The following is a 24679-nucleotide window of genomic DNA, read 5'->3' on the forward strand; positions in this document are numbered from 1 at the left end:
CAATCTAGCTTTTTCAGACTATATTCATCATTCCTCCATGTCTTCTCATGGCTTAGTAACTCATTTGTTTTTATCATTGAATAATATTCCATTGTATGGATGCAGCACTTTATCCACATACTGAGGGATGTCTTAATTTCTTCCAACTTGGGGCAATTATTAATAAAGCTGCTATACACATTTGTGTGCACACACTTAATTTTTTAATGTTTTCAGCTAATTTGGGTGAATACCACGGAGCACAACTGCTGAAATGTAAGGTGAGACTATGTTTAAGTTTGTAAGAAACTGCCAAACTGTCTTCCAATGTGGCTCTCCTACTTGCATTCCCATTAGCAATGAACTAGAGTCTCTGTTGCTCCTCATCTTTGCCAGCATTTGGCGTTGTCAGTGTTTTGGATTTTTGCCGTTTGAATAGGTGTGTAGTGATATCTCCTAGCTTGAATTTGCAATTCCATAATGACACGTGATTCTGAGCATCTTTGCATATGCTTATTTGCTACTTGTAGATCTTTGGTGAGGTGTCTGTTCAGCTCTTTTTGCCTGTTTCTTGATAGGGTAGTTTGTTTCTTACTGTTTTAAGGGATCTTTGTATTTCCTTCATTAGGTATGTATATGGATACAGGCCCTTCATTGGGTATTTACTTTGCTAATAGTTTTTCCCAATCTATAGCTTGTCTCTTCACTCTCTTTATTAAGACACTATTGTGTCAGAGAGCAGAAATTTTTAATTTTACTGATGTCCACCTTATCATTTTTTTCTTTAATAGATTGTACTTTTTGTATAACCAAACCCAAGATCTTCTAGATTTTCTCCTATATTACCTTCTAAAAGTGATATAGTTTTACATTTAGATAAATGACACGTTTTGAGTTAACTTTTGTGAAAAGTGTAAGTTCTGTAATACCAGTATGTATTGTATTTCTAGGGATAAGTTCCCAGGACTAAAACCTCAGGGTCGGAGTGCAATGTAATTTTCACTTTCATAGGTATTGCCAGAATGCATGTTCAGAAAATGCATTAATACTTTATTTTGGCATCATAAAAACATGGGTGGAAAATTTTAGCCATATTCCCACTAGAAATTACTATTACTCTTTTAATCATTTTCTCAGTCTGAGGAGTATGAATGAAGATCTCTGCATTATTTGTATTTTTATTTCCCTTTAGTTGAATTTGAGAATACATTGTACATTTGTCCGCCATTTATTAATTATTGATGCACATATTTGGGATTTTGTTCCAATTGTTTTTTATTGTCAATTTTAAGAACTCTTTATATATCATAGATACAACCCTTTGTTGTCTTCATTACAGTTTATTCCCCCCCAACCTATCATTTTAATTTATTTTTTCTATGGGCCACTTATTATTGACTTTGTTTCCACCTGAAAACATCAAGCATTGGCTAAAATGTATAAGGAATATTTTAACTGAAGAAATCAGAGTCGAATGAATTACTAGACAACTCACTCTTAGAAGGCTACAGATAAGAAAATCACAGAGAAACCAAGTTCACATTGGCTGGAGAAGAAAATATTGGGCAGGTGGTTGGCAGGTAGAAGGAAATAAAAAATTATTTCAAATATTTGAATGATTGCCACCTGGAAAAAGGATCCCATTAATTCTGAATGGTCGCAAATGATAGAGCTACTTCAAAGGAGAATGACAAGTAGGAAGAATTGTAACGAGGAAGTGTCCTCACGGTCACGGCTGCCCCAGAACTAAATGGTGTCTTAGGATTTAGTGTTCCATGAAATTTCTGAAGATGGTCACCATAAAGATGGAAAACTGGAGGAAAATATCATGCACAAGTCGCTACCGTTCAGAAAAACTGAAACCAGTTGAGGTATTTCAAAGAAAATGAGGCCTTAATACAGACAATTTGGTGATCACAAAACCGCTGGAGGGCTGGAGAAGTTCAAGTCAGGAAGCAGGTGTTAAGCTATCAGCTTTGCTGCTGCAATTATAGCCTCCTAAGACGGAGCAACGCTGCTATCACGCAAGGGTCAATAACATATCAAATGTCACTGCTAGCTTCCCAGCTCCTCTGTAGCCCCTGGAGCAGGTGAAGATCAGGAAAACTCAGAAGCCATTGGGAAAATTAAGTTGCATATCTGCAAAGCCCCTGTGCCCCTGCTGTCCATACTAAAGGAAGAAGAAATGGCGTCTATCCTTCCTCGCCCTTTGTCTAAGTGCCTTTCATTGACAGAATGTAAAGGACATCCATGGGGCTGGAAACAAGAGGTTCTGAGCAAGATAGCTCATAGACTTCTAGCCCCTGAAGTACAGAGGAGAGTTGGAAGGATTGGGACAGGGAATACACTGTCAAACAACATCTAGTGGAGGGTTCCAGCACCAGTTTGGGGACAGATGAATGGTTGTACTTGACGCTATGTGGCCTGCTTAAAATCTAGAGAAGTGGGATTCCACAGTAGTCTGTATAGCCTTTTCTTTTTCTGAAATTATTTTTAAAAGTCTCCTCTACTCTGTCTCTGAGGAGCATGAGCAACACTGCCTTTCTAAATGTGATGGAAACACACCCACTCTATTGCTCTTGTAGATTTTATGCAAATTGTACTTTAAAAAGATGTCATGTCACTGAAGGTGACCATCTTTGTGAGTGCTGAAAAATGAACTTGTTATTTAATTCAATTAGCGTGTATTGAAGAGCACCTTCTGTGAGCTGTTAGAGTAATGTGCAAGCCCAAGAGGCCTGGCTCACCCCTGGGGTTGTAGGCACCACCATGCACTGCAAGGCTTCTCCTACCCAGCCACAGAATCCCCCCCTGGTGTCGTCTGGAGAGCAAGGAAATGAGGACCAGCGGCCTGGTGACTTGGGTTAATCACATCATGATATGCGGACAGCTCTTCCATTTATGCACCAAACTTCAGGACTAATTCTACAAGACCACATCGTGAAGAGTAAGGAGTAGATTGGATTGAAGAAAGGAAAAACGCCTAAGGGCGGGGTCAGCAAGACAGAAATTCACAATGCCCTTCATCTTTCATGATGCCATTGAAAGGCATGCCAGAGGCAGTGAAGCAGCCAGAGAGTGTCCCCTCCTCACCTCTCATTCAAGAGAGGTTTGCCATAAGGAGTGCGGCTAGCTGCCAGCCTCCTTTTTGAGGGCCTCTGGGACCTACAGTAAGGCCATGCTGTCCTCAAGCAGCCTCCAGCCAATAGGCTGAGCACCATACAGATAGTAGGTCCTGCCATTTGTGCCCAGTGTGGAACTCTTCTATGGGCAAGCTGTGCTGGCCATAGAAGAGTTGGCCAAAAGCTATCTCAGAGCTGCATCAGGGGATGTGCGATTCCTAGGGGACCTACCTATGAATGAAATTGCTGAATGAAAAGGACTTTCTTTACATGGCTGCTAAAGACAGCTCCCATTATAGGTCACCTCATTCGTTCATTTGAGCATTACAATGTCAAACCTGTAGTATATCTCAGAGCTAATTTGGACCAAACTGTATATAGGAATTTATAGTATTTCTAAAGCAAGATGAGCCCTCAAGGACAAGCCTCTCACCGCCATTCGGAAATTACAAATATGATAAACAGAAGATTATTCACGAGGCTTATAAACCAAAGACAAGTGAATTTGTATTGAGTTTGGGAGATGATGACAGATTCCTGTCTAAAAGAAGACAGGACAGAGCGCCTGAGTGGCTCAGTCGTTAAGCGTCTGCCTTTGGCTCAGGTCATGATCCCAGGGTCCTGGAATCAAGACCCACATCGGGCTCCCTGCTCGGCGGCAAGCCTGCTTCTCCCTCTCCCACTCCCCCTGCTTGTGTTCCCTCCCTCGCTATCTCTCTATCAGATAAATAAATAAAATCTTTAAAAAATAAAAGACAGGACTCCGAAAGCAGCTAGAATCACCAATGAAACTGAAATTGCTTTCTTTTGTGAAGAAGATTGCAAGAACTACAAAGCTAATCCCATTTAATCCTGGTGGAAACCAAACAGGGGCTTCCTTTTTGCATACTGTTAAGCTCTTTATTCTACTTGTGAGTACAATGCACCTGTCTGAGGTTCTTCCTCCCACCCCTGCCCATCTCCTACCTCTCTTGACATGGGTGGCAGGCCCATAATGGGGTCTGAGCTTTCCCTGCTGATTTCCTCCCCCACTTATCTTTTGCAGACATTATCCCCAATAAATGTCTTGCCCTCGTCACTGGGTCTCAGTGTGTACTTTCAGGCTGACCTAAACACATACAGCTGTGGCATCTGCTAGACACAATGTCGGCTTTGTTCGAGAGGAAATAGCCCTTCCGTCTTGTTGGCTCTCCATTTTCGCACCGCTAGAGCTGGGGGGTGGGGGAGCAGGGGGAAAAAAAAATAAACAATGCTATTGCCAAGCAGTCTGGATTTGAGATGCCACCTGTTTATAGGAATTGTCTGAGAAAGCTAGATGCTCTGACTCTGTGGCAAATTTGGCCCCTGAGATCACAGAAGACCCTGATCCTATAGAAAGCTGATCTTAGATGTAGCTTTTTCCACGAGGAGAAAGGAGGTCCTGCTCCAAGGTGGCTCATTGACTAGGTAAGGCAGGGTAATTCCCAGGGCTATTTGGAGATAGTTCTGCTCATTGAATAATGTGCAATCAACATTGTTCATTTTATTCATATGCCATGGGGGTCCTTCAGAGCGGAGTTAATTAGGTGATCCTAATTAACAATTCCTAATTGACAGCAGGGTATATATGCATTTCCTGATTTAAAAACTCTCAAAAAAAAAAAAAATCCCAGCTGGGGAGACACACTGCCCCATGTACACCACCCTCTCTGCTCCAGTTCAAAAACAAGTTTTGCTTGTGAATCACAGCACCGTTGGGTTTTGCAAGGATTTATTTTCCTTCATTCCCCTTCCAACATGCAGCTCAACCCCTTTCCACCCCTAGCACCATATCACCATCTTCCTCTTCCCTCACCCTCATTTTGCTCCTTCTGATGCCAGGAAGACAAAATTAGCACAATTCCTTGTTTTGAAAAGTTGATTTATTCCAAGGAGAGGAGTGGAGTTCCCATATACACATATCTATACCTCTTTGAGTCAGGAAAAGAGGGAGGAGAAACTGAGACACAATCAAGGTAAATTGTACTAACCGAAGTTATATAGCAGAGAATCCAGTACTTGAGCATCTAATTTGGGCGCATTTGCCCCTCCCTCAAAGTCTAAGTGCACAGCTGCAAGCAGAAGACAGAGAAACATGGCAGCAGGAAGCACAGCAGAAGTCACGGGGATCATCTAAGGGCTTCTTTGGCTCCTAATACATGAGGCAGCCAGACACTTAATTTAGTCCAACACTTCCACTCACAGATGAGGAACCAGAGGAAACTCTGAAATGTCCTCAGAGTTGTACAATCAGTTGTGGTCCATCAGAAACACGACCCAGCTCCCCAGACCCCAAATCCAGGGCTCTTTCTGGAATGCCTCATTGCTCCTTCGTCATTTAAGGTTTTTCTGCCTCACTTTCTCCAGCTACTTTTGTGTGACTCTCACCTAGGACAGACCTAAACAAGGTGGCCCGCATTTCCTCTTGACTCACATCAAGGACCTGATATGGGCCGCAGGCATCATATGGATTGTCGACAGCACTATCATTTTCTACCTGTGGGCTGGTTTCTTATATTTTTACCCCCAACTTGCCTTCTTCTGTCTGGCAGGCCCAATAAAATCCACATGTATTGCTTTCTCCAGAGAGGAAAGAAACACGATTTAGAAAGTTGATGAAGGGCATTGCAATCTTCAGTCTCAATAAGCAAGAACGGGTCGTGGCAGTCACTACTTTTCACATGCACTAAGTCAGTTCCTCTATGTTATTACATGTGGTCATTTGCATTATTGACCCCAAATATCTTAGCTCTTTCTGAACCCATGCCCTTTTCCATGTGTGGCAGCTTTGTTTTGTCACCCTGGCTAAGCTGGAACTACATTTCCCCAAAATGGTCTTCTCTGTCTGGTCCCGGATTAAGTTTGCCAGAAGAAAAAATTCTTTTGAGTTTTGGAAAAGGGAAGGAAAGCACCAGCTATTTTGTATGTTCTGAAGGTGGGTGTAGGTTGGCCCTGTCGCCGCTCCTGGACGTTCTCACTGGCCTGTGGGCTGCCCGTGCTGACATGGAGCAGCGACCACCCCCCAGCCACTCCGGCTCCTGCTGGCAATCCTCCTTCGTCTTCTGCAGCTCTCGAGCCAGGTGCGTGCCCACCTGGCCAGACACACCAGCTGGGGCAGCAGCTTCTCCAGCAAGCCCCCGTGTCTGCATGTTTGAAGACAGACCCTGGGCCCTGAAAGATTCCTATCACCTGTACTGTACTTCAGCTACCCTCCAAGTAACTAAATCACTGCAGAAAGGCAGTATTTCTACTCAACGACAGCAGCTGAAACTATAGCAGCCAAGAAGAAACAGTTCATGATTCCATAGACCATTTCAGGAGGTGACCAGAAAGATAAAATGCTCAATGATGGGGGGGGGGAGCTGTTTGTTCTGTTCGGCTAAATTAACATTTTTGTCATCATTATTTCTATTTCATTTTAAGCCTTTCGACTCTCACATGGAACAGTGACAGGATTTCCATTCTTATCTGTGGTTTCTGTCTTACCCCAAGTGTAAATTTTTCTTTTGAGCGTATGATCTAAAAAAACAATGGAATTCACAAGATGTATTTCCCTATGTCTTAGGACCATTTTATTTCTGAAACGAACCTCCTTAGTTTTATAATTCATAAAATGAGATTAATACTTGGCTGCGCACAAATATATGTTACTGACCTCATTTGAAGCTAACATAGCACCAAACCCTCATAAATGCTTGCTACATGCCTAGCATTACTTTGAACATACGATATACATTCATTCACTTGCTATGACAAAGTGACATAAGCAGGATTTTATAAATTTGCCCATTTTGTGGATGAGGAAATGGAGGCAGAGAGATTAAGGAACCTTCCCAAGGTCACAGAGTTAGTCCCCGGCGCAGGAGGTCCATTTGGCTCCAGATTCCAGGTGCTTCGCCTCCAAATTCTGCTACCTCTTCCATCTGCTTCATGAAGCAGGGAGTCTCTATAGTCAGAACATATTGATGCTTAATACAAATCCCCCCAAACTAAACAGTGCTCAAAATAATTCCTTTATTCTTCTGAACCCTTAGCCTTGAGCGAAGCTCTCTGTCGTCTTTAAGCACAATTTCCATTTAATAAATGTCCTTTCTTTATTGACAAGGAATTTCATTAGTTTGGTTGTCTCTTGGGCCTGACAGAAATGATTATCGCAGTCAGGAAATTGGGGAGAAAGGGGTTATTACTTTGGAGGCAAACAGAGCAGGGAAAAAAGAGGAGAGAGAGTCAGCCAAGTGCAGAAAAGGAGCCAGGAGAGGGGTGTGAGGACGCAAAGAGGCTGGTGCAAGCAGGTTTCTCCACGGCTGCTCTCCCTCCCTGAGGTCAATTCCCAGAGGGCCCAGGGAGCGACTGCTAAGCTGACGACATGGAGGTCCCATGGGCAACGGCAGGGTTTTCCCCACTGACATCCCACCAGGGAGCAATGAGACAGCAACTGCAACCGGGGACGGGGGTGAAGTGAAGTAATGTGTCCTGCCCGATGTAACTTGAGGCTCCAGGAAACTTCCCTGTGCTCTGGTTCCTCCTGGGGAGCCAAAGAGAAAGAGCAAATGTAAAGCATCCTTCCAGCAAGCCCAGGAAGAAAGCCGACTCATCCCTGGGGACAGGTGCATTCCTCAGAAGCGGAACATTCCTCCTGGTTACTTGGTGAGTTTCCGTGACACTATTTGACGTGGAAAGACCTTGACTCAGGTCTCTCCAGCTGGAGAAGAATGTTTCCTCCTCTCGGCCGCAGGGGCCAATGGATTTCCGCCCTGCCATCGGAGAATGTTCTGTTCAGCCATGTCCTGGCTTTGTCCACAGCCCCTCACTGGCACTCGCAATCCGTTCATGCCACAGGTAGCTGATGCGGTTGCTTGACTGATTCGGCAGCTACAGCTCAGTACTGAAAGATGTACACTCGAATGGCCTCCTAGCTGGCCTCCTCTCCTCGTATTTGCTCCCTTACTTCCTGTCATCCGTCCAGCAACCAGGGTGTCTTTTTTAAAAAAACATAGATACAATGATGTCACCCATTATCCTTGCTGAAAACCCTTTTAAGATAAATCATATGGCCCATAAGGAGGCACAAGAAAACCTCGTCTTCCTTACTGACTAGTTTCCCTGTTGTTCTCTGCGTTCCTGTCACACCAGCGCCTTCCCCCAAGACAGCCTGCTGCCTCTCACCCTCTCACCAAAACTCTCAATGGCGTACAACAATGGCACCCATTTCTCAACTATGCTCAGGGGGCCTGCTGATCAAGGCTGCTGGAGGAATAATTCTTGATTTTCTGTAACTTGATGTTTTGACATCTTCAAAGCAAGGGCCAAACAAATGGTTAAAGTTGTTTACATCTGCATGACCCTTATGTTATCGCAGCTTGCATAGATATGTTGTCGCAAACACGCTGGCCACAAACCCCAATATCTGGTGCTTTGCTCCTGCCCAATTACGCGGTGTCCTGACCTCACCTCACCTCACCTGTTGGTAAGAAGTAACAACTTCTTACAACCATAGTAATAAAAGCTCTCACCTCTGCTCCCTCCCTCTGCCTGCTGACTGAGCCTGGTGCTTTCTTGTGTGGCCCCGCATGACATGGCATAACCCCTTCTCTTAGAAACTGTAAGTGATATGCTCTTCTTCTTCTTCTTTTCTTTTTTTAGTTTTTATTTATTTATTTATTTTTCTTTTTTTTTAATTTTATTTTATTATGTTATGTTAGTCACCATACAATACATCATTAGTTTTTGGTGTAGTGTTCCATGATTCATTGTTTGCGTATAACACCCAGTGCTCCATGCAGAACGTGCCCTCTTTAATACCCATCACCAGGCTAACCCATCCCCCACTCCCCTCCCCTCTAGAACCCTTAGTTTGTTTCTCAGAGTCCATAGTCTCCCATGGTTTCTCCCCCCCCCCAATTCCCCCCCCCTTCATTCTTCCCTTCCTTCTCCTAAATAAACTCTACTCCCAACATGGGGCTCAAACTCACAACCCTGAGATCAAGAGTTCTATGCTCGATCAACTAAGCCAGCCTGGCACCCCAATAAAGTCTTCTTTTAATGGCATGGACCGCTCCATGTTGCCGCTCAGTCATACCTACAAATTAAATCCCAGGTAATTTTAAAACAGCCATGTTCAGCTGGGTTGCTAGAAAACAGGCCCAATCAGCTTCATAATTTTGATGATTTACTTGTCTTTCTCTTCCACTACGCTGTTAGTTCCATGTTTGTTTTGCTCACCTTCACATTCCCATAACCTAATAAAGTGCCCAGCACACTGTAAATCCTTGATAAATATTTAATGAATGAATGGATAAAATAGACAGCCTGTATTCAATGCAGCCTCGTGCCCTAATGCAAACAGGGGTGATAAAGCTATAGGAGAGGCCGTTCTATTCTTCAGATGGAAGAAGAATTTTGAAAGGACATTGATTTCCTGTGAAGACAGAGGTGACTGTGAACAGTCGCTACATAAAAGTGACAATTTCTTGCTAAAAGGAGCCAACTGAATGTGTACAAAACAGCCCTAACACCATCAAAGGCGGTGGTGACCAAGGCTTCAAAGATGCCTGGGATTCTTTGCGATGCTCAATAGATTCTCACTGATGAGCTGGGAAGTGGATTTGGAATGAAATGAACAGGAGACTTTCTATTTGTTTGACCTCTTTGAGCCCTGGGGTACTTCTTTATAAAGTGGGATAACATTACCTGCCTTAAGAGCCGCTGTGACAACAAAAAGACAAAGTACGAATGAGTTTTGTAAAAATGTATACACCACGATTCACGCTCATTATTGGTTGTTTGGTAGTGACTGTAGTAGTGTTAGCTGTTGTTATTGTTCACAGTTGTGACTGAGGATAATTTGAAATAAGATATCTCATCGTTCTCCTTGCATGGAACTCTCTCGATAGCACATAGATGGTTTGTGCATGAAGAAGGACGAAGAAATGAGATGATTTGGGTAAGCGCACTGTGCCCTCTGATCCCTCCACCTTAGGTGGCCTCTAGTGCTGGTAGACGAGTAGGATTTGGGGCAGAAGAAAAAGAACTAGAGGAGGAGGAAGAGCACATGGGCCATTTCAGGGTACTTGAGCGAGGAGAGGCAGTGTGGCCTATCAGTCAAGGTCAGACTTGTGTGTCCCCTAGACCCAGGTTTGAATCTCAGCTCAACTACGTTCTAGCTGTGTAACCCAGACACTGTGCTTAACCTATTTGAGCCTTATTTATCTATAAACAGGGCTCTATAATAGTCCCCTCACTGAGTTATTGCATTAATTTAGATAATATATAAGGTTCCTGGCACACAGTAAACTCTCTGGCAATGCAGTGGCCACCACTCTTGCTTCAAAGAGGAGTTCAGAGAAATAATGGAGTCTAAAATAGGTGGGAGAGAGTCAGCCAAACTGTACCCACCCTCCTATCCCCCATGCCCGCCCGGTAAAATCTAGCTTTCAAATAGAACTCATTCACATACGGTATTCTAAAAGTTGCCAGAAAAGGCTGGCTGCAGAGGAACTTTGCATCATACCAAACACCTTCGGCCAGGTTCCTAAAACTAATGCCTCGGAGTTGGATCGTCTGATCTCCCACATCATCACTGGGATCCCTTGGCCATGACCAGGTGAGCCACTCCGTGGTCCATCACTATTTTGCATGGACCAGAAGTGGGACCTCTTTCACTTTCAGGCATGAGCCTCACCACCTCCTCTTCCTTAGTCAAACCATCACTCCAGACTTTGTTGTGTTCGCTGAATCTGGGAATATCCACCATAAGCCTTCACCAGTGACAGGAATGTATAGATTGAAACTAGGAGCAAGAGCAAAAAACTTCCCTGAACAATTCACATGACAGTTCATCAACCATCTGGTACAAATTTTCAAGCAGTTTCAGCAGTTTTGGTGCCTTGTATTCATTTCTTGTTGCGCTATAACAAATTACCACACGTTTAATGGCTTTAGATGACACAAATTTATTCTCTTACCATTCTTGAGTTCAGAGGTGCAAAATGAGTCTTACAAGGCTAAAATCAAGGTGTTAAGAAGACTGGTTTCCTTCCAGAGGGTCTGGAGGAGAATCCAATCCTTGCCTCTTGCAGTTTCTCGTGGCTGGGGACATTCTCCGGCATGTGGCCCCATCACTCGAATCTCTACTTCTGCTGCCATATTGCCTTTTCCTCTTTTGTGCTGACATTTCCCTCTGCCTCCTTCTTATAGGTACATGTTTTTAAATTAATTATTTTCTTTAATTTAGTCATGTCTTCCCCCAACATTGGGCTGGAACCCACGACCCGGAGGTCAAGAGTTGCTCACTCTTCCAACTGAGCCAGCCAGGCACTCTTATAGGGACATTCTGATTACCTTTTGGGCTCACGTGGATAATCCAGGATAATCTCTCATTTCAAGATCTTTCACTTAATCACATCAGCAAAGCGCCCTTTCTCATAGAAGGGTTCATTCAAAGGTTCTGGGGATTAGGGTGTGGACATCTTGGTTGGGGGAGGGAGGGCATTGTTAAAGCTCACTTCACACACAAGCTGGAGTAATAATAAACCCACTCCATAAATGTATAAGAATGGTGAGTAACTGTAGACTTCCTCTTCCCAAACTTCACAGGATTTCACACACCTCTCAGTTATTGAGGAGGAGAAAGAGGAAGTAGGAAATGCGGGAGAAGAAAAACCACAGAGCTCTCAATAAACAAACACACAAGTTCTGAACTATGAGTAACCATAGCTGGTGTTGAGATATTTTGCTCAAAAGAAAACAGAGTTTATTTTTCTCTCTGGTAGAGTAGCTGTTGTAAATGTGTGTATACACGTGATCACACACCTGGACAACATATGTACACAGTGCTTCTGAGGAGGCACCCTGCTTCCCTTTTTATTCTAGGAGACACAGTTCTCTCCTGCCACTCCCACAAAAAAAGGTAGACTCAACTACATCAGGTCATTTTGTTTCCCTAGAGAGATATGTCACCTCACTTCTAGCTGATAGCCGCCACTGCCCATCTGTTCCAATTATGAATGGTCAGGGACAATCAGCTGGAGTCTGTCGCTCTGTTATCTCCATTTAGCGATAGCATAATGAGAGGAAGAAGAGAGCACACAGTTCCCCCATTTGAACCATTTCAAACAATTTGAAATAGTTCCCTGGAATCAGGTGAACCAAAAGAGGTTATTAACCTGAAAAGCATTAAAGAGCAAAAGCAGAGGGGAAATTGTGCAATATGTGGTGGGCCATGTACATGACTTGGTGTGTATAGAAAGTAAGGAAGATGACATTTTCAGGAGAGAAACATGACTTGCAACTAATAGAACAAGATTCTGTTGAGATAGTAGTCTGATTGGATGCATATTTAACATACATGATTTCAAATGTAAACAGGGAACATAAAAGTGTGAGAAATGCCACCTTCCTTTGAAATGGGTCTTTGGATGGATTCCCATAAGCAGACCCTGAGACAAGGATTGGATACATGTAATTTATTTAGGAGGTGATCCCAGGAAGTTTTGTTTGTGGAGTGGGGAAGTAAGAAAGGCAAGAAAAGGAAACTAATATAAGATACATTACTCAGCAGAACATTTCTGTGAGCTAATGGGACTCAATCCCCTGGGGTTCCTCTGGGAGACTGGGTACAGACATTTCAGAGTGTCTCATCCAAGGGAAGAAGCAGTTGGGATATTTATCCTCCAACTTTGGTCCATAACTGATAGGGGTTTGCTAGGAGAGCATGAAATCATCAGAATTTCCAGCCTCCTCCAGCACAGACTGAGCTTGCTCCTGCCACCAGAGAAAGCCCTTGGGCGGGGAGTCCCAGGTGTCAGCAGAAAAAGTGATCCTCGGGCACAGAAATTGCGAATGCTGGACTTGTGACTTGTGAGTACACAGACAGTGGCTGCCCCAAAGTTAGTGAGAGATGGGAGATGAGAATTAACTATTTTCTCAGCCTCCCTTCTTGGGGAAAGTCATTTACATATGTTTAAGGTACATATTCTCCATAAATGCAAGACATCTACTTTATCTACTACTCAACTGAACAAACACAAACTGTCTTGGCATTTGGTGAGAACTTTCAGACCCAAACCTTTAAGAAAGCCTCAGCAGCATGATCACCTGAGTGGCTCAGTCAGTTGAGCATCCAACTCATGATTCTGGATCAGGTTATGATCTTATGGGTCATGGGATCTAGCCCTGTGATAGGCTCTGTGCTCGACAGGGAGTCTGCTTGAGATTCTCTCCCTCCGCACGTGTGTGCGTGCTCTCTCTCTCAAATAAATAAATAAATCTTAAAAAAAAAAGAAAAAGAAAAGAAAAAGAAAGTCTTGGCAGCCTCAACTTTCTTCTGCCAAGAAATCTGGTGAAAGGAAGAAGAGAGCCAGGTAGGAGGTGGTTAGTAGATGAAAGGAAATCGTTTTAAACAGACTGATAAAGGAGATGTAAGCCTTCAACTGTGTTAATCTGTAAAGCAGCAGAATGAGCATAGTTTTTAAAGAAAGAATCCTAGAATTAATATTACTAGCTATATAACATTTGACTGTTACTCTACCTTCTTATTTTAAGTTTATTAAAACTTCTTTAAGTTTTCACCTTCATAATCCTTTCCTTTTACCCTTGTGTGAATTCTATGAGCCAGAGTGTATCCAAAGCTAACATAGTTCTGGCACATTGTGGGCACATGATACATTTCAATTTTTGCTTTCAAAATTGGGATTTGCTGGATAAACTAACACCATCAATGTGTTGTCTTGTTTCCTAAAAGTCAAAGCAAAACTGGTTTAGATACCTGATGTATTGCCTCCAAAATGCTCCCAAGGTGGAATCAATCCTGAAACTACCTTTGCCCTAAGAAACACTTCCTAAATCTGGGACTGGATCCTGGAGTACAAGGTTTCCTGAAGCCAGGGAGCAGTTGAAAAGGGGGCTGCTTTCTCATCCACCACAACTAGCATATTCTAAAGGCACTTGATGTGAAACTATCTGTATAAAGCAAATCTGTTGAACAGTCTGAACTTGGCTGGATACAAGTGTGAAACTGTTTGATTTTTTTTTTTTTCAGCCATTCTCTTTGGCCGTTCTCTGTTGAATCTTCCTGTTGCCTATCCTGGGCAGATTCTATACTTTTCCATTGTTTGGCAACTTAAAAATGCCAATCTACTTTAGAACTCCAAGCATGTGTTCACTCTAGGGGGAAAAAAAAGTGGGAGTCGATTGAACCGTAGGGGAAGGCCAGTTGCGATAGAACTGTCTGGCATCCCAGGCCTCTTACAAGCCTTCTGAGTTCTCTTGTCTGGCACTAAGGGGGACCCAGGTGGAGGAGGGGGACAAGGAAGAGATTAGGATCAGTCTGGCTGAGATAAGGGAGGCTCACTTCTGCCTGAAGGCTGCCATAATGGCATGGTGCTGGAAGCTAAGCCATCCTTCAACTCTGCTCTTGCCCAAGCCTCTCCTCAAAATCCAAAATCTCAGTTGTAATCTCCTCCAGAGCCTCTCTACTTGGGTGTTTTCTAAGTACCTAGACAGATAGCAGAATAAACCCCTTGGCTTTCTTTTATCTACACACCTCATTCTGATCAATCCATTTTTGTCACCCTGCCATTGCATCGCCAGGTCATAGGAGCTAGAAGGCACTGGATTGTTATTTTCTTCTTCCGACTTGTTCAAAATCCCTTTCCTACAGCCAGTACACATAGCTTTTTACTACTGGGGTACTCTTGCCCGGCCGATATGCCTTGTGCATGAGTTGCTGAAGAACAATTCAGCCATGCTCATGGCCAATTCATTTCTCCTTGTCACATCAAAAGTGGAGCTGCTGCATTCTGTGGCTCTCTTTTCACCCTGCAACCTCTAATTCTCTTTGCCACCTCCTCAAAAAGGCTCGGGACAGCAAAATCAGCAAATGTGCTACAGACAGACTTCCAAATGCACATCATCCTCCTAAAGTGCCCTGCGGGCATGAGAACACACAACAGCAGTTGTGTGATGAGGCCAGTGACTCATGACTTCAACAGCTCTCTCTCCCTCTCCCAGTCCCAGTTTCCTGCTTGTATAGAATTCGCAAGAAAACAGGGGTGGAGAGAATGTCTGGGGATATGGTTGGGGGCAGCAGAACAATTTCAGGTGCCTTTTAATAATTCGCATACAGTTAAATTCAATTTTGGGGGGGAGCATGAAATTCTATGAGTTTTGACAAATACCTAGAGTTGCATAACCATCATGACACTAAAGTACAAGACAGCTTCATCACCTCCAAATAATTCCTCCATGCTTCCCCTCTATATGCACAGCCTCCCCTCCCTTAAGTCCTGGCAACTACTGATTCGCTCTCTGGTCCTATGGTTTTATCCTAGAATATCATATAAACGAGATGGTATGTAGCCTTTTGTCAGGCTTCTTATGCTTAGCGTAATACATCCGAGATTCATCCACATGGGTGCTTGTTTCAGTATTTTACTCCTTTTTACTGCTGGGTAGTACTCTGTTGCACGATTCTACCCAGGCATCAGCTGAAGCTCATCTTTTCCAGTTTCTGTAAATTATGAAATACAACTGCTGTGATCATTCATTTACAGATTTTGGGGGGGAGGGGATACTAGGTCAAATGCAAAGTATAAGCTTGGCTGACAAGAAACTGCCAACCAGGGCGCCTAGGTGGCTCAGATGGTTGAGCGTCTGCCTTCGGCTCAGGTCATGATCCCAGGGTCCTGGGATTGAGTCCCGCATCGGGCTCCCTGCTCCTTGGGAGCCTGCTTCTCCCTCTGCTTCTCTCTTTCCCTCTCTCTCCCTCTGTCTCTCATGAATAAATAAATAAAATCTTAAAAAAAAAAAACTGCCAACCAAACTACTCTCTAAAGGGGCTGCAGTACTTTTCATTCCTACCAGCAATGCGTAAGAATTTCAGCTGTTCCACATCCTTACCAGCACTTGACACTTGATCATATTGTCAGTCTTCTGTTTTTTTTTTAACTTTAGAAATTTGGTTAAGTGTATAGTTGGTATCTCGTGATTTTAATTTTCATTTTTTTAATTACTAGTGATGTTAAGGTTTTTTCAAGGGTGCTGTGGTCTCACATATAATTGAGGGAACAGTCAAGTTGAAGTCCTTCCATGTAACCTCTCAGTGGTTTGTGTGGATTTGTCTACTTTTCATCTCAGTTCCGTCAGTTTTTTAATGGATTTGTATTTTAAAGCTCTCATTTTAAGTAAGTAGATATTTAGGATTGCTTCTTTTTAGTGAACTTACCATTTTATCATCATGTAATGTCCTTCTTTATCCCTAGTAATTTTTCTGGTTGTGAAGTCTACGATGTTTGATATTAATATAGTCACTCCAGCTTTCTTTTCATTAATGTTTGCATAGTATATTTTTTCCATGATTTACTCCTAACCTACTTATGTGATTATATTTATTTTTATTTTTTTACTTTGTTGAGTTAGCCACTGTATAGTACATCATTAGTTTTTGATGTAATGTTCAATGATTCATTAGTTGCGTAAAACACCCTGTGCTCATCAGAACACCTGCCCTCTTCAATACCCATCACCAGGCTACCCCATCCCCTTTCCCCCCTCCCCTCTGAAACCTTCAGTTTGTTTCCCAGAGTCCAGAGTCTCTCATGGTTTATTATTATATTTAAAGTAGGATAGTAATGGATAGCTAAAAGCTGGATCTTCATTTTTTTGTTGGCATTTTGCTTGTCCAATCTGACAATTATTGTCTATTAATGTGCTAGACCATTTATGGTTAATGTAATGCTATGGTTCTTGATATGCTATTGATCCATAGCTATTCAAATACTATGGATAGTTTTCTTTGGGTTTTTTCCTGCTTGGGGTTAACAGACCTTCTTGATACAGTAAGTTCATGTCTTTCATCTAATTTGGGAATTCTCAGACAATATTTCTTCAAATATTTTTTTTCTGCATGTTTCATTCTTATATTTTTCTGGTACTTCAGTAATATGAATGGTAGACCATTTGATGTTGCCCCATAGGAGCCTGAGGCTCTGTTGATCTCTTAAAATCTTTTCTCTCTTATCCAAATGTGATAATTTCTATTGATATACCTTTAAGCTCACTGACTCTTTCATCTCTCATCTCCACTCTACTATGGATTTCATCCAGTGAGTTTTTTCATTTCATATACTGTATTTTTCACTTTCTCAACTTTATGTTTGCTCCTTTTGATAGTTTCTTATTTTGTGCTGAGATCTTTTTCTTTCCATTCATTTCAAGAATGTTTGGCCTTACCTCATTAAGTATGGTTATAATAACAAGTTTAAAGTCTAACTGATAATTCTAATTTCTAGGTAATTATATGTTTGACACCTGATTGTCTTTTTTCTTTAAAATTTGGCAAATCTTTCTGGCTCATTTTTGTTGAGTAATTTTGGATTGGATTGTATCTGGACATTTTGAGTGTTATGTTTAAGACTATGGGTAATATGCACATTTTTCAGGAGACAGTGAAAGGGTTATATTGCTGATGTTATAGCAAGCAGTCAACTCACATTCAGACTACGGGTTCTTCCTCACCTTCTGTGCATGATGGTTTCAATGTCAGTTGAGTTTTCAAAGCCTTCATTGTATTGTTTGGTTTGGACTCGCTCATGTTATCACTCAGGGATTGACCTGTTCAGGTCTCAGAGCCTTTGCTTTGTTTCTTTGGGTCCGTTCGGCCCACATACTTACTTCTTGAGGCAGAACCTAGGACTTAACGTCAGTTTACACAGAGAATTAAGGTATTGCCTTCTCTAGCAGCCTCCTGCCAGGAATTTCCCATACTCTTTATCTCCAAGGGTCATCCTTTGGGCCTGGGAAACATGTTTAATCTGCCTACATTTTGTAATGTATAAATAATTACATACCAAAAGAGTAAATATTTCTAGTGGTTTCCTGGCCCCTAACCCCACATTTCTCCTCATCTCCACAATACTGACCATCCTGACAGAATGTGACAAAAAGGGGAGGATATAAGGATAAATGATAATAATTTTCAGACTAGAAAAAAATGCTATTTTACCTTGACCAATGCCAGAGATTGTTTCCAAACCATAAATGTTGTAAGCAAATTCATTTGTGACACAGTGATTGTCTCCACCTGCCTGAGGCCCTCAGAAACATTCTGCTAGAGGTAATTGCACAAGATTTGTGATTAAATTTGAATTATCATTGGAGAAGTCTGCTCATGACCAGCTAAAACCAGATGCATAAATATCCTATACGTTGTTTTCAATCTCCTCTTTGTTTAATATGATAAAACAAATATTGCACTTCTAAATTTGTAAATAATATGGCTAAAATAAATTCACCCACTATAAACCAAATGGCCAGATATTTGAAAATTTATAGAATGAAGATAACTTTTTATTGAATATCATTGTGGATCTTTCTAGAATGTTTTTTTTTTCCCAGCACCCAATTCCACGTCTTATTGTACTGTGACCTGAGCTAGAACTCCCTTAGACAACATTGATATTTGTGATATGGGATGTTACCCTTAATACTGATGAGCTTCAGGTTAACAGCAGAAGGCTTTCTAAGAAATTTGAAAAATAATGGTCTTTGTAACATTAAATCCAAGAGCACTAAAAGGCCACTGGACTTTCTTCAGAGTTCCTAGACACCAGAAACCTTCCTAGAAATTAATATTTGTATCAGTGACTTAGCACAGATATCTATTCACTGTAGAGGGAAAAGAAGAAAATTCAAGGTCACAGCATGAAGTGCTTTTTTTTTTTTTTAATCAAAAACCAGTAGTTAAGAAGACAAAGTGATACAGAGAATTGTATGTGCCCACATATGGTCTTTGGAGTATTTCTATATTAGAGAGGAAAGTGAAACCACCTAAAATTTTCATTATAGGGAAATAATTAAGTTAATTATGGCACATCCACACAAAAGATTAATATGCAGCCAGTAAAAAGTGTTTACAAGAGGCTTTATTGGCATAGCATAATCTTTATTTTCTAATATAAAGTGAAAAGGATTCATATATACATGGATACATATAAGATATATTTCCTCTATGTATATCTGTAGTGTGTGTGTGTGTGTGTGTGTGTGTGTGTGTGTGTGTGTGTCACAAGTTTGCTTTGCAAACTAGCTCCGGGTAATAATTAGCAGCTTAGAGATATTTTAAGGGCTTTATGAATCAGCTACATAGCTGAAAGTATCCATTCTGTTATGATATCATAAAACACAAAAGTTAAGTGTAGGTAGCCAAAGAAATATTATTAAATGAGTCACTTAAGCTTTTAGTGAATAACTGAGCTTGACTCTAATGGAGTAAGTAGCAACCAGGAATCAATGAAATTGCCTTGGCTGAGCAGTGGCTATGAGTTCACATAAACCAATGGCTTAAGAAAACAGATGGTATGGCAGGGCGATTCCATTTTATATCACAGAGAACAATTTGACCAGGTGCCCAATTACTACTGAGTATGTTACTTGAAACCAACCCTGGAATTCATAGAAAAATTGGGGCTCTGGTGATATATCATCTTCCCTGTTTTCATTATAAACTAGCTGTAAGAGAAAAAATATAGAGGGAAGTACCAAAAAAAAAAAATGGTACCAGAATTAGGTGTTAAGTGTCCAACTAGAGGTGAATGGACAAAAAAGTAGTAAAAATTCAGAGACAGGATTACTGCTTAGCAATAAAAAGAATGAACTATTGATACATACAACATTATTCTGTGCAAAAGAAGCCAGACACAGAGGAGTGCACAGAGTATAATCCCCAAACTCATCTATGATGACAGGAAACAAATCACTGGTTTCCTGAGACAGGGGGTTGGAGGAGCAGGGGGGGTTGACTCCAAAGGGGCACAAGGGAACTTTCTGGAAATGTCCTATGTCTTGATGGTGGTCGTGGTTACATCGGCATTGTAAAGGAGGTAAATTGTTACCGTTACCATCTTAGGGTTTTTCAGCTGGACATGAGAATTAAATTGACATAAGACAGATTAACAGGAGAAAAGCTAAATTCCTTATGGAATATGGTGATGCAGCTCCTTGGTGCATTAACTTCACCCAAGATCTCACAGTAAGTGGCAAAACCATATCTTGAGGATTCGCTTTCCCTAAAACGTATATGTGCTCTTTCTACTGTGTGGCACTGCTCTCTTACTACCTTGAAAACTGATAATAATGACAGTAGTAGCAGTACTACCCAAAATAATATCTATTACGGGTTTTCTATGTGCTGGGAACAGATCAAAGATTCTGTCTATAGCTGTGTATCTATTTCTAGACCTATACTCAGACAGATTTATACAGACAGAAATTTATAAAAGGCTATTTAACCTTAACAACTCTAAGAGGTAAATATTATTATCCTCTTTAAGCAGGACACAACTGAGGTGCAAAGAGGTTAAATAATTTTCTCAAGGGCACCACGCTATAGACAATAGACGTTATTTCATGATAATCCTCTCCAAAAAATCACCCGACCTAATGAGCCAGCCAGGAAACAAAAAATAAGAGAATTTTGCTAACCTCTCAACCTCATTATTCAATACAACTATGATTTTTAAATACTGCCTCTTTTCCGTCCAGCTTTGCGAACTTGTGATGGCCCATTTTGACTTGAGCGATTATGGTATATGGGAAAAGGCTAGTTATTTGCAAAGTCCGATTTGCAAGATCAATATGAATATTATTTTTTAAAGATTTTTTATTTATTTATTTATTCATGAGAGACAGAGGAGGAGAGAGAGAAAGAGAGAAGCAGAGGGAGAAGCAGGCTCCCAAGGAGCAGGGAGCCCAATGCGGGACTCGATTTCAGAACCCTGGGATCATGACCTGAGCCGAAGGCAGACGCTTAACCATCTGAGCCACCCAGGCGCCCCAATATGAATATTATTTACCCATCATTTTAAAAGTCGTGGATTAGCAAGCTGGAAAAATGCTTCTGCAGCAAAACAAAAACAAAAACAAAAACAAAAAAACCCGCAAGGCATTGTGTCTGACTTGGTGAAAGGGACCAAAGAAAGTAGAGCTTAGAGCAAAGATTGTCAGCTGGAATTGACTATGGAAAAATGGGGCCTGCCTTCTTAATCAGATCCGCTTCCAAGCAGCAACCCCTGCGTCAGGGCTTCCCATTTCACCGACATATGCAAGTTCTTACCTCGCTAAGCCCTGCGGGGCAGTCGCAAGCGTGGAAATGAGAACGGGGTCCATCCTTGCCTCGTACATCATCAGCACAGCTGTCGGCTGGGTTTTCACCGAGGAACTTTTATTCATAAGAATGCAATCAGAATGGGAGGAGAATCGAAGAATCCATCATACCAAAGGCGTTTTTACATGAATGTATTTTCATATGCATATACTGAGTGATGTTGCATATAAGCAGAAATTATCCCAATATCAACGAGAGATGATTTAAATAACTGGCACAGTTTACCAACTTAAACTTTTGTTGGCTATAATCCTCATTTAAAAGGCACCCGCGATAGTTCAGTTATTTACACACACATTCAAATCGAGACCCCCCTCCCCCGCCCAAGGTCATCTGGGGGCGTGGTCTCAGGCGGCTCCTCCCCTCCCTGCGTGGGGCTGTATTTTGGAAGGAGACTTCTCCCAGTGTCTCCAGCCTGGCAGGGGTGCCTCTCCCTTCCCCGCTCATCGGGCAGTGCCGCAGGCAAGGGCGACCAGACCACATCCCCTCCGTGGGTAGCCCGTCCCAGAGCCCCAGCTATCACATCAACCAGGGGAATCTGCCCTTCTTGGATTCCGCTTTGCTAGATGGTATTGGTTTACGAGCGTTTTTATGCCCCTAGGAGTTAGACATAAAAAGAGTCCTTTTCCTTCCGATCTCTGCTTTTATCCCCACTTTATCAAATCCACATTTTCTCTTTACAACATCTTGGGTAGATTCCAAAGTATTTCGTCAACTTTCATTATTAAAATAGGTTTGGCCCAGTTTTAAATGTTGATCTTATGGGCGCCTCAAAGCTCTCCGCCCCCTCCCCCCAATTAGACTTGAGGCTGAAGACACAGTGTGTGTGTTGGGTGGGGGGGCTTACACACACCACTCTCCCTCCGTCCTAGGCTCCACCTCTTCCGAGATTGAGGAACAGATGGAGCCAGAGGAGGCAGGGAGAGCAGAACCATCATTACTTCCTTGGCCATGGAGACCTGCCTCTTCTCCCTGGATGTGGCTGCTTCTCTGGCCTTCACCTTCTAGCCTCAGGACCTCGAGACCCTGGGTTAGGCCTCCAAGTGCTGGTAAGCACAGGGGGTGAGTTATCACAGAGCCTTGAGATTTCTCCCTATCCCACCGTTCATTGAAGTGGGGAGTCCAGCTCTATCACCCCCCAGCCTCTGCCCAGTGGCATTCCCATTGGCCTCTGCTGGTAGGCTCTCCCCTGCCCAGCAAGCATCCCTCCAGGGGGTTTATCAGAACAGCTCAAGCCCAGCTACCTTGTGCAACATCCTCTGGATGCTTGGGCTCATCTTTGCCAAGCCAAATGGTGGGAGCACCCTCCCCTGCCTCCCCACCCTCTGCCTCCTCTCTGTCTCCCCTGCTCCATGGGCACAGGGGCTAATCAGTGAGATTCTATCCAATCAGAGAATCTAACCAACCAGAGAATCTATCCAATCAGAAGATCTCCTCTCCTTGCGGGGCATGTACCTCTAATCTTTATAAGTGCCCTCAAGGATTTTGCATCTTTCTTGCTTTAAGACAGAAAAACACAACTCTCGCTCCCTCCTCTGTGGGGCAAGAAGAGGACAACCTCACTCCCCAGAAGGCTCTCTCTACACACTGAGCCTCTCTTCCTCCAGTCTTCTCAGTATGTAAACAGGCGGGGCCGTGGGGCTGGGCTGCCAACAGGTGAGAGAGGAGATGCTCCTGCCACATTTTGATAAGCCCTGGCTTGCAAGTGTTGGACCTGAGGTTGCCAGATAAACTACAGGACTGCCAGTTAAATTTACATTTCAGATAAGAAAACAAATTGTTTCTGTAAGATTATGTCCTAAGTATGGCATGGGACATACTTAATAATTTTTTATTGTGCTACAACATTTAGTAATACTAAAAGTAATTTATTGTTTATCTGGAATTCAAACTTAAATGGCTCTTCTATATTTTTATTTGCAGATTCTGGCAAACCTACCTGGGTCCCCTATGTTATTCTCTTGCAGCTCTTCAGAATGTGGGGTACCATTGTTTTCAGATTTGCTGCACAGGTAACATTCTGGGACAAAGGAAATTTCCCTATCAGCAACCTATCACACGTGGACTTATTTCCGGTTTTCCGTCTTCACAGCAACAGGGCCACTCTGTCCTCTCTTATCTGTGCTCACCTGCTTCAAGTCCCAGAAAGACTGCTTGAGAATCTTCCATGCACTCCAGGGGGCAGCCACAAGACTGCCATACTCTTCAGGAATCATGCACCTGCTCTGCTTGCTATATCCATGGAGATTTGTAAACCAACCCCTCAAAGCACTTCTAGGAAACGATGATCTGCTGGTTTTGCTCCTTGAGTTCTGTAGGGGAAGAACAACTTCCTTCTACCCTCTTGGGTTCTGTGGTTGGCCTAAGAATTAAAATGACATAAGACAGAGTGGCAGGAGGAAAGCATACAGCATACACATTGATTTAAAATGTTTAGGTGTACATGAGAGCTTTCAGAAGGAAAACGAAGACCTGAAGAAGCTATTAGGCTCAAAAGCTTATAGCCCTTTTTACGTAAAGAACAATAAATTGAAGGGATGTCACAAGACAGAGGGGCTTGGGCTGGATGGAGGAAATTGTGGAGCGGTCACTAGGAAGTACACGGGGGAAACTAACGGAAGGGAAGGATTAGTTTGGTAGGTTTGTTTGTACATGTCCATTTGGGCATTAATTCCCAGTCTCTGGAGATAAGAGTGTTCTTATCTCCCTGGTACAGGTGGGGCACCTTTCTCACAGGAAATTCTATGTCTGCTTTTAGGTAGAAAGGGTGAGGGCAGAGAGCCCTTTCTCTGTATCTGCTATTTCTCAAGTGCCTTCAGCTCAAAATAATCACCATGCCAAAGCAGATTTGGGGATGGCATGACCTGATTCCCTTTAGTTCACAGCTTCATGAACCTTCAGCCGCTCACACCGACATTGACATCCACAGTTATCAGAATATACGCCCACAATAGGTTTGATTTACCCAACCCCAGCTGACTGTATAAAAACGTGATTAACTCAGAACTGTCTGACAATAGGCCCCAAAGGAGTTTGACCATTGTCACCATAGAGCAAGCAGGGTGGGCTGGGACATCTGACAGTTGGTGTACAGCAACATGGTGGCTGGAATGTAGCACAGAGCATATTCTTTGGCCTCAATGCCTCAAATTCAGATCTGTTTGGACCAAATGTTCTACTCCTCTGTGTAGTTTCTTCCCTGAAGTGGAGTCTCTCAGTGCTCCACCCAGATCCCCTTGTGGGGGGGTCCTTTTACTGTTTCTGTGTATTCCTCTCCCAGGTTCTGATTCAGTTGACTTTGAACATGCTGCACCTGTGACTGATTTCGGACACCTCCTCAGGCTGCTGGAGCTGTCTTGCCCACATAGAAAAAAAGCAGAAATGTCGGTTTCCACCCCAC

General features: G+C 42.6%; 1 long non-coding RNA gene across 1 annotated transcript in view; it reads left to right on the forward strand.

The window, feature by feature from the left end:
* Positions 1 to 23820, forward strand: part of LOC141371305 (uncharacterized) — a 40329-nt gene extending 16509 nt beyond the window's left edge. Inside the window, exons 3-4 of the long non-coding RNA XR_012376153.1 lie at positions 23203 to 23291; positions 23372 to 23820. This is a non-coding gene — a long non-coding RNA (uncharacterized lncRNA). The remainder of the gene's footprint in view (positions 1 to 23202; positions 23292 to 23371) is intronic.
* Positions 23821 to 24679: the final 859 nt, after the last annotated feature.

Source organism: Callorhinus ursinus, unplaced genomic scaffold (genome assembly GCF_003265705.2).
Source record: "Callorhinus ursinus isolate GAN/ISIS: 27379988/994484 unplaced genomic scaffold, GSC_fseal_2.0 scaffold1, whole genome shotgun sequence".
Taxonomy (NCBI): Eukaryota; Metazoa; Chordata; class Mammalia; order Carnivora; family Otariidae; genus Callorhinus; species Callorhinus ursinus.